At 42.0% G+C, this 18,900-nt stretch overlaps 1 protein-coding gene across 12 annotated transcripts in view; it reads left to right on the top strand.

The window, feature by feature from the left end:
- Positions 1–18,900, top strand: part of LRRC3B (leucine rich repeat containing 3B) — a 59,001-nt gene that overhangs the window by 24,743 nt on the left and 15,358 nt on the right. For 3 of the 12 annotated variants that reach the window (XM_075745780.1, XM_075745778.1, XM_075745781.1), the window contains exons 2-3: positions 3,642–3,680; positions 4,573–4,647. The exons of 5 other annotated variants lie outside the window; for them this stretch is intronic. The gene's annotated coding sequence lies outside the window, so the exon portion shown is untranslated. The remainder of the gene's footprint in view (positions 1–3,641; positions 3,681–4,572; positions 4,648–18,900) is intronic. 4 more of the 12 variants (XM_075745786.1, XM_075745779.1, XM_075745787.1 and 1 more) reach the window with 2 other exon arrangements.

The following is an 18,900-nucleotide window of genomic DNA, read 5'->3' as shown; positions in this document are numbered from 1 at the left end:
GTCATATAAAAATCTTCTCCTTCCAAGAGTTTCCAAATAAGTTTATGCATATTTATTTGGGATATTGTCATGCTGTCAATTCAGTAATTAAATTTGTTGACTTCAGTTACATAAATGAATAAATATTTGAAGTTTTAGTCCTTTGCTTTTAGATGTTGGTATGAGTTAAAAAAAGAAGAGCACTATTTTGATTTGGAGTATAAGGTCACAGAACGATACAATAATTGTGTATTATTTTCAATGTTTGTTTGCTAATATAGCCATTTCTCAGGAAGCACTGTAGTTATGGAAACCAGCATAATTTTAATTAATATTTTATACTACGTGCCTTACAATTAATATTTCAAAATAGAGCATGTGTAATTGGACTTGTTTACTCACTCTTGTCATAGTGGAGAAACTATACTCAACGGTAAGATATTTCATAAACCCTAACTAAGTGATAGAAAACATCTACAGCCAAGTTCTGGTTTTGGGGTATGTGCTTATAACTCCCTGTTGCAAGTGAAGCACCCCATGAAGTGCATTTCTTCTTTACAGACAACACAGATTGTACAACCATGTGTAACATAAACAGGAAATAGACGTGTGCCTCAGTAGACCTTAAATATTGTGCTGCAAGGCCTAGGATTATCTCTGTCTTAAGTTACGCTGCTTTCAAGTATTTTTCTTGAGTTGTAGTTCTTTCAGATGTTTTGTTTAACCTGCTTGGAAGTAATCATAGAATGGCTAAGGCTGGAAGGCAGCTCTGGTGATCGCTTAATCCCACCCCTGCTCAAAGCAGGGTCACCTGGAGCAGGTTGCTCAGAGCATTGTCCAACAGGCTTTTGAGTATCTTCAAGGATGGAGACACAACAACCTCTCTGGGTAACCATTAGGTCCTTCTCTGCAAGGCTGCTTTCCAGTTGGTAATCCCCCAACAGGTAGTGGTGCATGGAGTTATCCCTCCCCAGGTGCAGGACTTGGCATTCCCCTTTGTTGAACTTTGTAAGGTTCCTGTCACCCCATTTCTTCAGTCTGTCCAGGACCCTCTGGATGGCAGCACACCCACTTGGTGGATCAGCTCTTCCTCTCAGTTTTGTATCATCAGTCAACTTGCTGAGGACTCTATCCCATTGTCTAGATCATTAATGAAGATGTTAAATGATACTGGTCCCAGTACTTGTGACTTGCCACCAGTGACTGGCCTCTAGCTGGACTTTGTGCTGCTGTCCACAGCCTTTTGAGCCAAGCAGCTCAGCCAGTTTTCTATGCACCTCACCCTTTACTTATTTAGTCTGTACTTCATCAGTCTGTCAACGAGGGTGTTATGGGACGCAGCGTCAAAAGCTTTGCTGAAGTCAAGATAAATAACATCCACTTCTCTCATCTCAATGAGATGAGCCAGGCACCTCATTGCAGAAAGCTATCAGGTTGGTCAGATGTGATTTCGGCCTTCATAAATCCATGCTGACTACTCCCAATCACCTTATTTTACTCTGTATATTAAGGAAATTGTTCCCAGATTTATTTGCTCATCACCTCCCCAGGGTTGGAGGTGAGGCTGACCTGCCTGTAGTTTACTGGATCCTCCTTCTTGAAAATAGGACTTTTGCTTTCTTGCAGTCCTCAAGCAGATCCCCTGATCCCCATGACCTTTCAAAGATAGTTGAGAGCAGCCTTCTGTTAACATCAGCTGGCTCCCTCAGCACCCATGGATGCATCCCCTCAGGACCCACAGGCTTGTGTATGTCCAGTTTGTTTAAATGTCCCTTAATTGGATCTGCTCTGCTGACGGCAAGTCTTCATTGCTCCAGACTTTCTCACTGCTTGCAAGGGCCTAGGATTTCAGTGAATAGAATATTGAAGGAAGAAATATCTTTTAAATTGACTGCCTTTTTTCTGGTAGTAGTCTGTCCCTCTAGCTATCAGAGATCCACTTAATGTGCTTTAAATGCAAACCAGTTCTTTGCAGAATGTATTAAATAAATTCAAAGTCCGTTGGTAGACCTATATTTAGAGCTAAACTATTAATGTCTTTCCATGATTACACTGAAAAAGAAAAATTCTAGTGCACAAAGGAGTATGAATCTACCAAAACTGTGGGCGTTTCTTCTGTGGGCTTCTCTTCTGTGTTGGCCTGGCTGAGGGCTGGCTGCAGAGAGATGTGTAACAGGAGTGACTACAGGCAGTGCAGGGATTTCAGAGATGGTTTTCACGTGTCAGAACAACAAGGTGGTTTAATCTGCAGTCACGTTCACGTTGCCGTCGAGAGCTGTCATCTGTGCCTGAGCAAGGCTGTTTTAAGCTTGCATGGTTGTAACAGTCCCAATCTACAAGCGTTTCTGTGCAGTCATCAAATGGGGAAAAGGAGGGAAGAAAAAAAAAAAAGTGAAGATGCTGTTTGCAGCTCAGCAGGAACCTGACAGCTCCTGAGCTCAACAGGATCAGGGTGCTGGGGGCCGTTGCCTCTCAGGGTACAGCTGCGGCCATTGGTGGGAGGCAGGATTCTGGCTCCTGGCTTCTTCTGAGCTGCAAGCCCAGCAGCAGCTTGGGAATCCCACCGCTTACGGGGGTGCAAAGCACAGATCATCCCTTTCCTGCTGAGTATGTGCCACCAGTGGGAGCATAGGTTAGTCAGCCCTGGCCCCCAAAGAGAGCTTGGACATCCCTACTGAGTGGAGTCAGAGCTGAGGAGCCACCCATCTTTGGCAGTGTTCATCTGCTCTTCCAGCACGGCTCTGCCAGCTTTAAGCTTTTCGTTTTCTTAGGGTTTCTTGAACAGCCAGAAGCTCTCAGCGGGTTGCACAGCAGTGAGGACTCAGCCTAGCATCACTTGAAGGTCTGCCAGGGTTGCTCCTCATCCTGCATGCAAGCGAGAACGGCTCTGGGTGGGAACCATGGCACTGCCTCAAAACTAGTGGGAGACTGTAGGTGTTGCAGTAATTATTCCCAAGAGTAGTTGTGCCATCTTTTGGGCTGCTTTCTGCTGGCACCATTACACATAAAAGGTCTTTTATTTTCCTCGGTGTATCTTCTGTTGTTAACACATCTTGTTAAGTCAGGGTGGCAATGTGTATGTCTTGTTCATGGCAGACCATTCTTAACTTATCCCTTATAATTAATCTCACCACAACCATCTGAGCTTCTGCTTCAGATCATTACTAAGATCCGGAGCGCAAGCCCAGCCAAGCAGGATCCAATGGGGCCACTTTGTTCTCTTGTTCATAAGAGGCTGTCACTATTAGTGCACTGAAGAAAAGCACTTTCTCTTCATTTGGAAGAGAGCTGACTTGAAAGCTCCAGGTGGAAGAACTGCTGAAGAAGAAATACCGTCTTTTTAGTAAGACAGAAAAATGCCAATGTTATTTAAATTTTATATTTTGATATTGTATAATGTTTTATACTAATTGTTTTCTCTCAGGGGGTTTAATTTTTTTAAAAAGTTTTTAAAAAGTTGTATTTTATAAAAATTACTTCCATAAAATTCAATAAGAAAACTTGTATGTCCAATAATATTAAAAATCCATTAAAGTGTCAGTAACACCTTTGATACAAATGCTATGAAAAATGCAGCAGAAATAAGAAATTACTTAACTGAAAGAGTGCCACTCTAAAGGGAAAGATGTGAAATTATTTTCTCTTTTTTATTCTTCATCCAGCATCAAGCTTTGAGCCATGTCCTATTTTAATGACTAAAGGTAGGATGTAGAATTTTGCCTGGGGAATACTTAAATAACTTTAAATAAAATAATTATTAGCAGGTTATAAATAGAATATTTTTTCTTTCACCTTACTACTAACATCGATTCTAAGAGAAGGCTAGTATTTCTTTTGTTATAAATAAATGATTGCCATATTAAGGCAGCTGTTAAAATCATTGATGGAGAACTAATCACTCATTCTTAATGAAGTTGTTTGTGCAACTGTAGGAGTAACTTCATAATACAAATGATGGTCTGGTGGGTTAATGTTGTAAATGAAGTTGTAAGACACCTCCAGAACTGATGGCTGACTTCTCCACTTCTCCAGGTTTTCAGAGGTGTTTTCATCTGCCAAAGTACATTTCAGTGTTACAACTTTGGAGCATTTTAGAACAGTTATTTGCAAGATGACATTTTCTTGGTGGAAGGAGAAAGGAGAAATTGTATATCCCAATGAAAAGGAAAGCAGGTGAAGTGACACATCATAGTAGCTCGTTAGGGCTTGTTGAGGCTCGTGCCCTGAGTAACCCCACGCTCGCAGTCTCCTGGCTTGCCATGGCGCAGTCATGCTGTGGCCGCTAGCACATGGTCTCTGCATCTTCCGTGGTGACTGTGAAAGTCAGGGGGCTACCTCGATTTACCTCTTCACACGCCGTGTCGTGCGTGTCACTCACTCTAGCCTTCCTTTCACAAGGTGTCTTGGACAGTTTTTCTGATGATCATGGGAAGAAGTCATTTTAACCTCAAAGAGCTCATTCCTGAGGAGTGTTCTTGCTAGAGCTGGGACTGTACGCTTTTGTGCTGAAGAGACACATCCTTGTGCCCATTCTTCTCAAGGATAACATCCACTGTTTTTTGCAAAAGTAGTTTCTTTGTCCTGTCTTTACAGACAGTGTCTTCAGATGTTTTGGAAGCAGCAATGCAGCTGGTAGCAAGAAGCTGAGGACTGAACAGGACAGTGCAGGTACGGCGCTGAGGTCTGCTGCAGTCCTGTTGATGAGGGCACGTGTCCGCAATGGTGGCAGTGTGGGGGCACTATCGATGCCATGGCTGTGAGTGTCTGTCTCCCTTCTGTGCTCTGGAGAGATGTTTTTGAGCACAGAGCACCGTGAGGGCCCTGGTGGTGCAGTAACACGTGGGTACTGCCACGTGAACACTGGCTGCTTTCAAATTCAGCTCATCTATCAAGGATCAGCTTGAAAATCGGTTGACAGCAGTGTGTTGACTGAGGTTTAATACTGGGCTGTTCCTCAGGCTAGCAAAGATTGCAAGGTTTGAAACACAGATTTGCAAAGATGGGCTTCTCCTTGCAGCTGAAAGGGATGGAAAATCTGCTATTTTAAGGAAGCATCCTTTTGGGATGTAGGCAAACTTTCCCTGGACCAGAATAAGTGGCACTGAAAGTGCATATGGCACCACTGCATTGCGGAAATTTGGTATGTTTTATTGTGAGTGAACTAGTCTGTTATCCTCACTGTCCAGTAAGGAAGGGCTGGGTGGAACTGGAGGGTACCTTTGCCTGACTGAAAGCAAGAAGGGGAGGAGTTAGGAGTGCAGGAAATGCTCAGATGTGAACCAGCTTATAAAGATGGGATGAGCATTGCTGCAGCACTGTGGCACTGCATCTATGGCAACTAAGGGAAGGAGAATGAGTAATGTAGTGTTTCCTGTGATGGGGAGCATGAGGAAAAAGAGATTTGAATGGGCTGCTCTCAAGTGATATGGTTTGTTTTACTCTTTGTTTTGCCGTTTTTCATAGTATGTGGACTGGGACTTGATAATGGTGTTGCGTAGGCCATTGTGTCCTGGACTGTTGACTTATATTCAAATGTGGGATTTGAATGCATAAAAGAGGTAAAGCTGCCTTTGAAATTCATTGATTCTTAGAAAGAGAGAAAGGAGGGGGACGATTAGCAAGGTGCTTTTCATTACTCACTCTCCTACAGTGAAAATGTGTAAATATGGGGTAAGACTATACTGCTGTATGTTTTTTTGGCCATAACAGTGCATCTCTCTGCCATATTAGTCAATGGGAAGCTGATGCTGCTGATGGTGAGCCACTTGATGGTTTGTCATGTAGCTGCCAGAAAAGTAGTATAATTTATAGAACTTGTTAATGCTTGGCAATTTCACTGTGCTCCAGGTTGTAAGGAGCTCACCCATCGGCTTGTGTGTGGTCTCTCTCCCACATCTGGCTTCCTCCCTTCACAATGAGAGCAGAGGCCTCACAGGAGTTTCTGGTTCTCTTTCTTCTTTGCTCTTCCTGCAGTTCCACAGACTTTCCTGACAGCCTTGAACGTTCCTGTAGGTATCACCGCTCTTCTAGCCTCCGTCTTTTTGTCCTTGAATTAGTAGTCCTGCCAGTGAGATGAAGACTTTCTTTGTAGTTGGGCCATCTCTATAAAGAGCCCCTAAATCCTAATGTTTGTTTCTGACAGAGAAGAAGAAAAAAAAAAAAAAAAAAAAAAGTGAGTGGCTTTGAATTCATTGAATTCATGTTTTGGGACAAACAAACCAAAACAAAAAACAAACAAAAGACCCAAACCAAAACAAAAACCAAAAAAAAGAGGCAAGTGAAAAAAAAAGTAAACAAGTAAAAGTAAGTCTTCATTTCAAAAGAATGTCCATTATTTATTTTATCTGCCATCACATTTAATTGTTTTTCCATTCCTTTTTTTTGAAAGGAATTGTTTCAGGAGAGGAAACAGTAGTTTTGTTTTACCTACCACCTTGTTTTGGGGAAGTGCGTGGACACAAGTGATGCGTAATGGCAGACAAAGCTGCCATCATACTTATGCTCAACACACCTCACTGAGAGTAGCGTTTGTTTCAGGAACCGGAGGAGAAGAAGGGGAGAAGGCGAGTGTACGTGTGCCATGTGCCGAGGATGGATTCCCTTTGCTCCTACATGACTTTGATACATGTTGTTAGAAATGAGTGGGTTAGTGACCGGGCAGGGAGCTCAGGTGACACGGCAGGGCTTGGCACACTGAAGAAAACCTGAGGCCGCTTGGGCTCTTGTATTGAGTGAAAAAATTCAGCTTTACGGCTCTCCTGGAATCAGACTGAAATGAGACTGGTAGTAAACAACTTCTGTGCTAATAGCAGGGTGCCTTAGCGTGCAGGTGGTTTGGAACAGAAGTGAGTGCCTTTAAGCATTGTTTTATGGTGGCGTGCATTTCAGACTGAAAAATGGCCACAAGCTTTATTACTTTAATATTAAAGCTTTTTCATTACTCTCTCTGTTCCCCCTCCCCCTCCTGTAAACTGCTGCATTCATCCATTATAAAGTGGCTCTTTCTTTTTTCCCCTTGCCTGCTGTTTTTCACAGCGTGAGGAGGGAGAGGCAGGTGGGTGGCAGGAGGGACAGCTGAGGACATAATGGCACCGCATCTGCTGCCGAACGAAGCCAAAGCCCCGGCTGCCGCCGGATAACCTGTTGAGGTAACTCGCAAAGCCCTCAACGATAAAAGAATCACTCCTGCCGTGGCTGCTGCTTTCTAGTGACCTGCAAGGGGGCTACACCTCTTACGGGAGCTTCTCCCATTAGGGTTTTGCACATTAGGGTTTTGCATCCTCCCTTCTGCTCCTTGATGGAAGGGGCTTTGCAGCTCATCAAGGTATTCATCCCTTCCCAATGCCTGAGATCAGGTGTTTGTTCCGCATTTGGCACTGAGCGCTGTGTGCCAGGATGTTTTAAAATTGGGAAACAAGTAGTAGTGATTCTCAGGACTGAATTTGCCCTGCTCCCCCCCTGCAATTTGGAAAAATGGTGTAAAAATTGTTTTTTCAAATGGTGTTTTATATTCTCTTTCCCGTTCTAAATATGTCAAGTTTATCTCAGGGCCAGTACCACCTGTAACCAGAGTTAAATTAGCCCTCCTGTTAGCTCTGCTTGGTTTTCACTTTTCAACAAACCTTAGCAAAATAAATCATGTCCCACTTGCCTTTAAATTTCATTATCATGACCTAACTTAATTTGCTATAAATTATTTCTACCTGAGCTTCTTTGGCTGTGAACTTGCAGCCTCCAGTGTCTTGCTCGTTGGATCGTTGCCCAGCTATTCAAGATTTTTTTTTTTCTTCACAACTCCTGCTTTTTGTATCATCTAGCTCTGCCAAAGTCAACTTGGCTGTATAACCTCCATGGGGACACACAAAGAGCTGATGTATTCTTGTCTTTAAAATAAGGGGTTTATTTAACTGAGTTTCATTCGCTTCCTGTCGTGCTCTAGTGCTACTAATAAAGACCTCTTTTCCCTTAGAATAAATGTGACCTCAACCATTTGTTCTCATCTTGGAGGCAGCCATTGCAACACTTTCTCTTGGCTCTTCCTTTCTTTTCTTTTTCTCCTTGGGAAGAATGACTGACTGACTGGAAAATCTTTGCTCACTCAGTATCGAGCAGCTGTGCCTTGTTTTTGTTTTTTAGCACAGCTAGATTTCATGTCTGATAAAGACTGGTGTCTATTTCCACTGAGAAATGCCGATCCATTTTTTTTTCTTTAGAGTTGTTTGTACTATTTAGCAATAGTTGATAAACAACTTTTATTTCAGCCCCCTGAACACCGAAGGCTCGCCTCTCACCAAGTTGCTGAGTTGCAACCAGGCTGAATATTTTTGCTGAGTAAGGGTCAGAGAACTCTTAAAGGATTTCAGCCTCCTACATCGAGTTGTAATAACAACTTGCTATGATCATATGTCCTCAGAAGAGAAACTTATACAGAGAGCATTTTATGACTTTGGAAAAATACTGCATTGTTTCAAAAAAAAAAAAAAAAAAAATTTTTTTACCTGACTTCCTGGGAAGCCTTGGGGATGCTCCAGAGCAGTCATTTCAAAATGAAAAGATGCTGATTGTTGCTTAGGTGGAACACATGTAATTTGCAAAGTCCTTTAACGGCAGCTGAGGGCCTGATGCAACTCACCAGCACATTAAAAAATAGCCAGCTTTTCTAATTCATTTGGAGACAAGTGGTAAAATGCAGCTGTTTATGATGAGCAGTCTAACATTATCTTTGAATATAGCCTTTCTTTTGAAAGCACTCTTGCTTGGTGTCTAGATCCTGGTGGAGCAGATACGTGTGCGAGAGTAGTTTAACTATTATGGTGGATGTTGACGGAATTGAGTTTTCTGGGTGCATTCAGCCTCCGCTGAAGGCATCCTGTTACCTCCCGGTACAGGACGGTACAAGAGCAGTGGGTACGAAAGGTACCGCCTTGGGCACACAGCAGTCTCCTCAGTTCTGACACGCTTCAGTCTGACCTAAATTATTGGGCTCAATATGAGGTTTACTGGTAAAACGACACGTCATGTGTTAGGCAGGGGGTCAGATTAGATGATCTAATGGCTCCATCTGGCCTTAAACTCTTAATTAGGGAAATGCTGCCAGCACAAGATGGTATTGAAGCTTTCTGCTGCTAGATTTCGCTTGCTAGGGAGATCCTCAGCTGAAGCAGAGCTGCAGAGGTCGTACTTGGGCTAGTCTTTGCCTTGGCCTCTAATGCTGGAGGCAGCCAGCAGAGCTAAAAGTGAGTCCTGATGGGAACCTGCTAATCTTGCTTTTATGGCAGTACAAAAGCCCTGTGTCTAACTCTTCCTCACTGTCACACGTTCAGCTTTTAGACCTATAATGATATCTAAATATAGAAATAAAATCTATTATTAGCCCAGTACTATGGCATTCATTGAAAGAAAAAAGGTAAGTTTCTCTGGCAAGCCGATGAAAAAGAAATTACAGTTATTTGAAGCTGCTCATGGATTAAAATATTAAAAGTGAGGATGTGGTTTTAGTGGTGGGTAGTTTGATATGGTAGAGGTTTATGATACCTTTGCTTGACACCACAGAAATGGGAAGTACAGATGTGTGTGTTGTTAAAGATGTGCTCTTTGCTCTCTCAGCTATGCAGGTGGCAGTGTGCAGGTTTAGTAACCGTTGAGACAACACAACCAGCATCACTGATTAACCCGTTTCTTGGGCAAACCTGAATGGCTTCTAGTTAACTCAGTGTGTCGCTTGATTCCAGAAGGTGACTTGAATGTCTTCTTAAAGTTGCCTAATTGCTTATTGATCTCATAATTATTCCATACTTGCTGTCTCTTTCGCTATTTTCTGAAATGCACTGATACGTCTTTTAATTTCTTTACTTGTGGTTTTGTGGTGTTAAGCATTCAGTTTTAAGTTTAGAGCTTTTAATTGGGAATTTCAAACTTTATTCGTTTCCTTTATATAAAGATGTTACATATTTTCTTGCATTTTTCTAAATCAGATACTCCTGCATAGCTCTTGAAGGTCCTGTTATTACACAACTAGCATATTTCAAAGCACAAGGAGCTGAATTAAGAACTGCTGAGGTACTCTATTCTAAAGTGCTGTCCCCTGTTGCTAATTTAGCTTGTGGTTTTTCCTCCCCCTTTCAGATTTTTTCATACAGAGTAATTGCTCTGGAAGTATGTTTTCTCTCTTTGTGGTCTCATCTTGTGGATATTAATCAGATTGTTTCATTTTAGTAGTAGCTTCTACTGCCCTGGCTTCTTTCCTTACAAATTCCTTGTGCCATAGATTATGGCTCTGTGTTTATGTCACTGGGCAGTTGTGGATGGAGAGAAACAGCCTTGGTTTCCTGTGGTTTAACGCAACAGGGTAATCTAAATCCCAACTAAAAGCAAGAGTATGTGAAACTGGATGCTAAACTGCTGCTGCAGCATTGCCTCTGCTCACATCTGTATTTCTTTTTGAGGCGTCTAACCCAAGAGATGGTCTCCTGCGGTGACCCGTCGCGGTTCCTGGGAACCTGCTCTGTGGCAGAGGGTCAGCTGGAAGAAGCAACTTTAAGTCGTGCTCTGCTTCATTCTCCTTCTCCCGTCCCTGTCTTACTTTGGAGTCTGTAACACATCTTATTTCTTCTAGGACTCCCTAGTGCCCAGGTATCTGCTGCCAGCAGCTGTCTCGCTGGCTGCTTCGTGCAACTGTTGTCAACTTTACAAAGCCGCTAGCATGTTCCATGCTGAATGGTCCCTTCAGGTTTGCGTGCTTATTTCTGCCTTGCTGACTTTATTATCAGCACAGTTTCCCCAGCCTAATTACAACTTTGGTCTTCCCACTGCCTACTAAGTTGCAGAAACATTTGGATGAACCTCAAATGAGCCTGAAGATAGCAGTATGCAGAACCAAATAAGCACCCTTAAAAGTGGAAGAGAGGTCTCTAGATGGTCTGAATCTTGCTTATCTTTGCAAGACGGTACATTAAAGGCCTATTAGTTTCTGATAATGCAGTTTTTCTTACCGGAGGTTAGATTTACGCTTTGCAAAATAAGAATGAGATTTTCAGTTGGACAAGGACACCATCTGCAGTCACCAGATGCAGTTATCAAGATTAAATTGCAAGACTTATCACTGATTATGCTGGTAATCATTGAGGTGATCAGTGTAATTATCTTGACATCAAGAAAACATTTTCTCTGATAGGGTACTGCAGAATTAAGTTGAAGGAGCATCCATCATTAGCTACTAGGTAGAGTTAGGGTATGGCACCAACCAACCACTTGTCTTTTTCACTTTGATCACATTATTTTATAATATGGGAGAAAAATAGATCAACAAATACTGTGAAATTGATGTTTTATGTTGAAAACATTTTCCATTGAATTCTATCAAATTTGTTGAAAACCTACTGCATTGTCTAATCATAAAAGGCTCCTAGGCATTCAGTTCATAACCAGACTTTAGAACAGACTTTAGTCTGGGTCTCTTTACCCAAGGAAGACAAAGTATTTCCACTTCAGGTTATTTTAAGCTTTCAGAGTATATTTTTTTTTCTAGTATAGATCATATGGAGGATTGACTCAGCTGCTGGAAAGGGTTTTCTTGCCAAATGGTTGTTGATGCTGTCTCAGAAAATGTGACTGAGACTTGGTAGAATATAATCCCAAACTCTGAAAATGTTTCTGGCTCTGATGCACACTAATAATTAATCTAGAAACCAATGCTATGGCTTTGGAGGAGACTTTACAGACAGTCATTTTTCTGTGTTGGAGCATTTCCCTTTAGCGTCTGTAATGTGGTTCTTCATGTTCTTATATAGTGGTAAAAAATCCATTTTGCAGATATGCTTGCTGAGCAGTAACTGGCACCTTGAGCCTTTGTTCATTCTTCTATAGATTGTCAAGCCAATTTCTTGCAAATACAGTGATAAATGATGTTCAAGAGATGATTCTATTTATCTTATATATTAGGCCTTTCATTTTTAACTTACTTCATGTTGCCACTACACATGCACTGTAAGTGTATGTAATGTTTTGTTTCCTTTTTCAAATGGCATAGATACGCATACAAAATGTTGTTTATATTTCCCAGCCCGGTATATTGCTCAGGGAAGGGACGGGAGCCTTTTGTAGTCTAAGTCATATGAAGAGGATACAGGAGATAACTGGGAAAAGTAGGCAGCACTGAACATCATCTAAAAAGCAAGTGATTCAGTCTTTGTTAGGGCTTGAAAGAAAGAGGTCTAAGGGCATCGCCAACAGCTGTTTCTTTAATTTCCATCCAGCATATCAAATTTCATTCCAAGAAATGTGTTGCCACAGTAGACTTCCAAGAGCAAAGCATCATAGGAAAGATAGGAGATAATTGGTAATATTTTTCTGTCATTGATCTGTTATTATATCTGCTAAGCTTCACACAATTATTTATCAGCTGAGAGTTACAAAATAATTCTTGACTTGACATGAAAAGGGAGAAAAGTCAAATACATTTTTTAACATGAACCCAACCATCAGTCTTAAAGTGCTGATTCATTTGCCCACACAGTATAATTAAGCAAGCTGTTAATCTGTAATAAGAAGTGATACATTCAGTGATCTCACAATCAGAAAGTAATTATAGCTTAAAATGTTCATTTGGCTCTCCTCAACCAATTTATTACTCTGTAACTGTTAAGAGAGGGTATTCGTAGCTTAAGATCTGTAAACTTTTACCTACACAGTTTGCTTCTGCAACTGGAAGTGGTTTGCCATGAGTAGGTGCTAGAAAGATGTCTATCTGGAAGGTTTTTGGGAAATGTCGACTGGCATTCTGACTCCTGTCTTAGGGGAGAATATTATAGTTTGAGTACATTTGGTGTTTCATCAGATAATGAATCCATTATGTAATTGGAGCAGGCTCACACTGATTAATCATGACATTTCAATTATTCATTGAATCAGTGATCTTTTGCACCCCTTTTTTTCCCACCTCATTTGCTGTTGGCTTCTATTAATTTTTCTGCTTACTGCTTTAGGATTTCGTCTTGCTGCGTTCTGAGATCCTGAAAATCTTCCACTGCCGGAGACTTTCATCTGGGAATTTAAATCACCTGGCACCTTGCAAGGGAGCCCTTGGCATCTCTCCGGTTTGGTGCTTCATAGCATTTTAACTGCCTACCTTCAAGGTAGCTCTGCTGTGAAGCAGCCAGGCAGCCACACCACGTTGAGGAGTGCCAGGGAGAAAAGCGTGAAAGACAGAGGTTGTCCCGGGACTTGAGACCAGAGTCTTGTTTCATCTGCTAAATTCAATTTCCTGATGGTGTCCCAGAGCCACGCGGAGGGTTGAATTGCCCAACCCAGAGTCTGCCGGTGCAGCTAGTGAGATCGCCCTTAGCTGTGGCATGCCACGGTGCCTTCCCCGCTGACAGTACGCAGCCGGCGTTGTTTTAAAGGATTGTGTTGTTTGTCTGGAGGAATTCACTTGGTACCCATGAAATTTGTTGTTCTGTAGCAAGCAGACAGCACAGAGATCAGAAGCGGCCGCTGTGTTCTCCTTTGGGTCCTGCTGCTCCCGCTCAGCTCCAGCTCACAGGTATCCTCACTCTCCAGCTCAGTACCCAGTCAGTCACCTTGCTGTGGTGTAGTTTTATCATATGTCCATGGGGAAGTGAACAAAAATACCTTTTTTTTTTTCCCCTAGGGTTTTGGGTTTTTTTAATAATTATTGTTCTTTCGATACTGTCACTTTTGAGCCATCATCTAAATCCTGGAAGAGATTTAGAGGAAGATGTAGAAGAAGGAGGGTCATCATTTGTACATCAGTCTTATGTGTAACAGTTGTGGTCAGATTCAGCCCGCAGGTGTTGGAGGAGCCAGTCAGGATTTCATGGAGGTTTTCCCCACAACGCGCACAGACTCTGTTGGCCTCCAGAGGCTCAGCTGCTCTCAATCATGCACACAAATATACAGGGCAACCCAACATGGAGCTTACTGGAAGGTCTGTACTAACTGGTTGTATAAGATTAAGGGTAGAATGACCAGAAATAGTTCTTCCCATGGATATCTTCTCTGTTTTGATTCTTCATAAATATGCCATCTGCAGTTGTGTGGGAGTAGACGTGGCAAATACCTTTCTTTGGTTTAGGTAAAATTGTCCTGTCCTCAGTCCTTTAGCAAACTGGACTTTTCGAGTGGGCTAATCACTTGTGAATTTTCACCTTTAGTCTCCAGCTTATGTCTGTCTTGTCAATACTAATTACAAGGTAATATTTCAGAGATAAATGAATATATGGCATTTTATGACAATGGCAAAAAAAAAGGAGTATAAAGACGTAAAATATACCTCTTTATGGATGTGTAGAGCAAGGCAGGTCTATGTGTGTGCTGTAACAGACTGGCATTACGGGAAGAAGAATTCAAGGAAAATAATCCATTAGAAAGAGGAGTATTTTCTATTTCAGTGGGTAATTTGCTAAACCCGATCTAAAACAAAGTATTAAATATGGCAAAGTTAAGACCTATTTTAATAAAGAATAGGAGACTAGACTTACCAATGAGCATCTTTTCTATACACCAACATGGTCGATGTCTTAAAGAAGAAAAAATAATAATAATGTCAGGTCTTTCAAAACTATAAAACATCTCAGTAATTTTCTGGAAGTCAGATAAAACAATGATCTTTTTACAGTGTTCCCTTTTAGTGGATTTTTAGTTATAAAATTTCAATATTTATTCAAAGTGCAAGTTTGCTCTAAAGGATGTCTAAAATAAGAGCCCTGTAGGAGTCTTTATTTCCTGAGCTTTTCTAATTCTGTGTCCAACTTCCAGTGTTGGCACACAAGAAGGTTGTTACTCTGAAGGGTAAGAGTTTACTTAGACTGGGCTTGAAAAGTTGAGCTGGTTTTTTAGGGAATTTTTGAAGGCTTATTGGGAGCAGCGAGTTTAATTTGAATGTGGTAGAGCTGCACTCACAAATACGAGCAGTTTATAGATTCATATGCGGGTCGTATGGGCTGTACTTGAGGAAGACAGGAGGCACCTTGACATGTGCAGTGCATCTCCGATGTGGAGGGCCAACAGGTGCTCACAGGGACACCTTTGGGATCAGCTGAAAAAACAGTGACATTTGTGGTGGACTCTGTGATCTGTGAAGGAGTGTGGAGCTCCACGGTGCCATTTGGGATCTGTTTTAAAATGAGGGCTTCTCCAGGTACTGTGCCTGAAGTTAGTAGCAAGGTCATTTAAGTTTTCCAGCTGTACGCCATCAGAAGCATGGTATGGCTGGGCAGGTGAATTGTACACCAGATCCTACCATCCACATTCTTGGGTTGTACATAATTTTTTCCAATTTTTCTGGTGGTCGAAAAGTGACAGACCAGACAGATTGAGTGCAATCATGATGCAGCCAATAGGCCACCCCCTGTGGTTGATCTATGGGCTTCTTCCTTTTTGCCTCTTCCCATTCTTGCTTGCTCGTTTGACCACACAAGCTACAGTAACAAGAAATTCCTCTCTAATCATGGCACCTTCAGTAAGCAGAAATACAAACTGTGCAGGCAGATGCCGAGCATCTCTGGTTAGCTGTGACCCCTTTGACATTGCTGGAGTAATGGATGCAATGTTTTTCATCAGGGGATCCAGCTTTGAAGACAAGAAGAGACATTATTCTAGTACCTTACATTATTGATAGGGAAGTATCATCTGCGAAGATTCCATAAGCTAAATTACGTCTTCACTGGCATTTGAGCAACTACGCCATCATCTTGTCGTGTGCAAAGAGAACTGCATGGCACACATGTCTCACTGTGAAGGAAATTCAGTGATAGCAACTCCATTTTCCCTATCAATAATGTAAGGTACTAGAATAATGTCTCTTCTTGTCTTCAAAGCTGGATCCCCTGATGAAAAAGATGGAAATATCACTTGGCGTAAGAGATGAGCAGTGAAAACCCTTTGCAGCCAGACTTTCTGACCCTAGAAGCTGCATAAAAATCTGTAGGTGGCTGATAGCTGTGCTCTCACTTTCATGCTGTGCCCCTGGACTTGACTCCACAAGCTTGCCTTGCTCCTGTGCCCTCACTGCTTCCCTCAGGATCCCAGTGCTACTGCAGTTGCCCTTAGCATCACTCATGCTTTTGGGACACCGCTGCAGTGCCTCTTCATCTGCTGGACACCTTGCATACTTCTATCCACCTTCCAACCCAAACCGTTCTATGATTCTGCCTTTTGGTTTTTTTGCAACTTACTTTGTGCCTTGGCTTGGTAGTCCCATACAATCTCTGAACCTAACTGGGGGGATAAAAACTTGTTGTACAGCTGGGACTATACTCTGCCCATTGACAGTGCTGGACTCTCCAGTTCTTGGGATTGGGCTCCAAGGCAGCAGATGCAGCTGCCTGGCCTGATCAGTTATCAGATACCTGTGATCAGCCCATCAGCCCCTGGAGTGGGAAGAGGGAAATGGGGAACTCTGTGTAGTGGGTAGGGACAGGGAGATGATAGGAAGAAGCATGCCTCCTGTGCTCAAAAGGAGACCATGCTTCAGCTGCAGCTTGATGCCATAGCACCTTCTTCTCTTAAGTCAGACATCTTCAACTACATATATATATGATGGATTACTTTTAGTGCATCTTTTGTTGTTTTAGCATTGTCCTAAACAACAAAAACTCTTAGTCTGTTTGACAGAGTCACTTTTTTACTGTTCTGTGTGATGGTTCTAGGATTTCTTATACTCCTCTATCTTGCTCTGAGGACACAACAGCATAAATTAATACTGAAAATAGTCTTGTCGTGGGCTTTCTGTGTGACTTGGCTAAGTCTGCAGGCCCTTTTTTCCAGGTGGATATTTGGAGGCACTAATGCTTCTTTACCGCACTGAATTCTTGTGGGGAGAAGTTATTAATCAAATACCTATTTTAGTAGTGTTGCATTCAGGTGCTAAGATACAGTCTCTGCACCTTGCTCGCTGGAAAAGCAAACATCTGCAAGTACCTGACATCTGAAGCTCAGTAAAAATCTCACTGTGTATTAAAAGCAAATGTGCTTTCCTTGAGGATTTCAGGATGCGTACATTTTCCTACACGGCTGGATGTTTGTACTGAGTGAATGGTCTTGGGGGAGCATGAGAAGAGGAAAGCTTGAAAACCAGTGTAAACTGCAAGACTGCAAAGAATTCTTTTGTGCAGTCTTCCCTCTCTAGTTTTATTGCCCTGCAATATTTGACTTGTACGTTAGGTTTTCTATGTAGAAATGCACACAAAAGGCCTTTTTATACCATGCTGTTACCAGTGCTTGTAGTAGCGCTGTCATTTCCATGTGCCTTCACTTACTTTTTCATTTATCTTTCTTTTTTTTTCTCTTTATTTTCAAATTTCTGAATCGTTCATGTATTTATTTTAATTCTGTGTCTTCCATCCCTTTCTCTCTAGTCTTTAGTGTTTCTGTCTGGTATGTATCTCTTGTCTTTATTCCAATTTTGTTACCTTCTTTATTTATTGTGTTCCAAGCAGACAAAATTAGATAGAGGCTCAAGAATAGATGCTGTTGGCATTACAAATGAGTGGATCCTAGTTCTCTTTTTTCTTGTTGCAGTCACTATGATGCTATGAGTTCAGTGAAACCCAAACCTCAGGTATCCCTTGGATCAGATACTCTGATTATGGAAGTAAAGAAAGCTCCATTTCCCCTGACTGATACTTAGTCCTGTTGTTTTGCTTCCAGTTAATTTACTGAGAATTTGCTGAGCTTTATTGTTGCTCAGCTAAGTTTTGTTGACTGGGTTGTTAATTATGGGTTTAAACTTGTATTTGCTCTAACAACTTAAAACACTGGATTTTTCTCCCTCTTTACCCATTTACTTAGTTATCTCTTTTGAAGAGGCATTGCTTCATTAAACACTTTCCTGCTTAGTCTGTAATGATCCTACTTCTTCCACTCTAAACACATTAATACATTAAAGAAAAAGAGGTACATTTGTCTTCAGTTGGATGAAGACGTTCCACGTTGTCTTTGGTGCTTGGAGCCTTTTGACACATGATCTTTGGTGGCATAGCTGTGCTATGTAAGACTTGGCAGGATCCATGGTGTAATTCCAGGTTGGCAGGAGGTTTTTTTAGCCTGTAATGAAGCACATATGATACTTAATCCTCACACTCTGGGAAGAACAGTGTGATTTTTATGCTTCTACAAAACTAAGCATGTGAGACTACTTCAGCTGTTCACTCTTTCACCCCAGTCCATTCCTGCAGTAGGACCCCAGTGTCATTGGTGGGAAGCCACTGTATACAAGCAGTAGGTGACGAGAGATGATGCTCATTCTGTGGTGATGGGCTGGACCACTCATCTACTCTTTTGGTGCAGCACAGTAGTGAGACATGTCAACATGATGAGAAAAGAAAATTGGTGGCTGTTTTTCCAGGGGATGGGCCTTCTTGCCACAGCACCCAGGGCTGCGGGAGGGAGGAGCAGATTGCCAGCTCGGAGTTGTGGGGGGAGCAGATGCCAGCTCCAGCTTGGCCTCCGAATGGGCTGCACATTTTAGCAAGTACTTAGCACTTTTGGGCAGGCTGGGAAAAAACAACTTCTGTAGCTTGTCTCCTTCTGTAGTAGATTTCTATCTGGTTTGAACACCAGCCACTGCATTGACCAAAGAGCTGTAGGGAGAAAAGGCGAGGAGGTACCCAGTGCAATGGGCTTCTCGTTGTTGAGGTCCTGCAGGACTCCATTGATTGTGGATATCCTCATAGGGAGCTTTTTGTGCTCTGCTTACTTCCCTTCTTAATGGTTTCACATTTCCAGCAATTTCTCATTGCTAACAATTCCTTTCTTTTTAATTTTGGAGTAGAAGTTTTATGGAGTCCAAGTGTAAACTTTGTATTTAGGTATTTAGGTTCTTGGGCAATCTCTCTCGATCAATAAATAAGTTGGAGAATAGTAGTGGTAACGCTACTCTCTGTAGTAGTTGCAGTGAGAATG

Source organism: Balearica regulorum, chromosome 2 (assembly GCF_011004875.1).
Source record: "Balearica regulorum gibbericeps isolate bBalReg1 chromosome 2, bBalReg1.pri, whole genome shotgun sequence".
Classification (NCBI taxonomy): Eukaryota; Metazoa; Chordata; class Aves; order Gruiformes; family Gruidae; genus Balearica; species Balearica regulorum.
Note: the sequence above shows the minus strand (reverse complement) of the source record. Positions and strands in the feature narration are given on the sequence as shown.